Consider the following 1,621-nt stretch of genomic DNA (forward strand, 5'->3'; position numbering starts at 1 on the left):
TGTCTCTTATAGACATCTAGATGTGTATAAGAGACAGTATATATATATATGGCTAGAAATAAATAGTAAAATAATATAAAACAATATAGCCGTTCGGTAGATAGCCGTTAATACTGTTATAATTATCATTCATTTGTCAGAAACAGCAAAAAAATGACAAACTAACTGGATATGGAATTTACATAGGCCTAAAACCAGGAAAATGTTTGGTACGATATTTCTTTTGGAATGTTTGTCATTTTTGAAAAGTTCCTTTTATGAACTTAACCAAAGAGTTGATTTCTAGCAACCGAGCTAGGCTGATCCTTTATAAACAAGTTAAACTATGCCCCAGTTCGATAAAGTCACATCTCCTGACAATGCTATACTCATTGGCATGCAATACGCAAAAAATAATCCATGGAGAATGTGTAACCGCTGATGAGCAGCTTAGCTCAGTCGGCTAATCTGGTGGTAGCCACTGTGTGTGCGCTGAACCGTGGAGATCTCTAGGTCCCCGGTTCAATTCCCATCGCTGCCTCTCCTTGTATTTCAGCTAGAGGGCTGAAATACAAGTTACATAGCGCACCGTCTTTCGGATGAGACGTTTAAGCCGTTGGTCCCGTGTGCATTTATGGCCCATGCGCACGTTAAAGAACACATTACACGTTAAAGAACACAGTACACTCTTCGGTAAAGAGTAGAGGATTGTCTCCCGGTGTACTGTCCAATCACAACCAGAAGGACCCCACTGGATATAAGTCGTCTTCTAGACTTTCGTGGGCTGTCCTTGGTGTTTACACCGAATAAATCCAATACAATCCAATACAATCCAATACCCCGATCGTCTGGAACTGCCACTCGTTCAATAATCGACATCCTAGGTCAGTTTTATGCTCATCTTACCTCCGTTGCTATATTTTCTAAATCAAAAGACTATGTAATTATTTGAAAATAGGAGAGTACAAACACCGTCTCTATTTATTCAGCATCCACATGAATTTATAAACAATATAAAGTCTGCACATTCAAAATATAGAATTATAACATAGACATATATATAGGCCATGATACATAAATGGCAACAACATATATATATGAGATGTTAACTTGCTTACAGCTAGATTAACAACCACCACAGTCATGACCACCACCACAGTCATGACCACCACCACCATGGCCGCCTCCATCATAATTACTAACAAATACAACACCAGCAGCTACGTTAGTGCTCATCTGATATACTGTAAGGGTAGAAGAAATTAAATTTAGGCAATTATAGATATTATGATGTCTAATACATGTATTATCATATTATGCTATCATATTTTTTGGATCATATAATAATTAAGTTTATTGAATGTTATGTATATGCATGTATGGAGAAAACCTAATAAGCAAACAAACAAACAAATTCAACTTCCAACAACGAAATCCTCAATTGCCCAGTTTGTTCAAGGAGTCACAGACAGCAGAATAATCCGGCTTCGAATCCCGGTTTCATTGGTTGTAAGTTTGACCGCGCCACAGTTTGTGGGTGCCGCTATTTCAAACGTGACGTGTCGCATATATATATATATTTTTTTTTTTAAAGGCAAATGGGAAAACCCATGAAACAGCAAACGGCCACATAATGCAAAAC

Source organism: Anneissia japonica, unplaced genomic scaffold (genome assembly GCF_011630105.1).
Source record: "Anneissia japonica isolate Jap-2015-1 unplaced genomic scaffold, ASM1163010v1 scaffold287920_len488460_cov166, whole genome shotgun sequence".
NCBI classification, from domain to species: Eukaryota; Metazoa; Echinodermata; class Crinoidea; order Comatulida; family Comatulidae; genus Anneissia; species Anneissia japonica.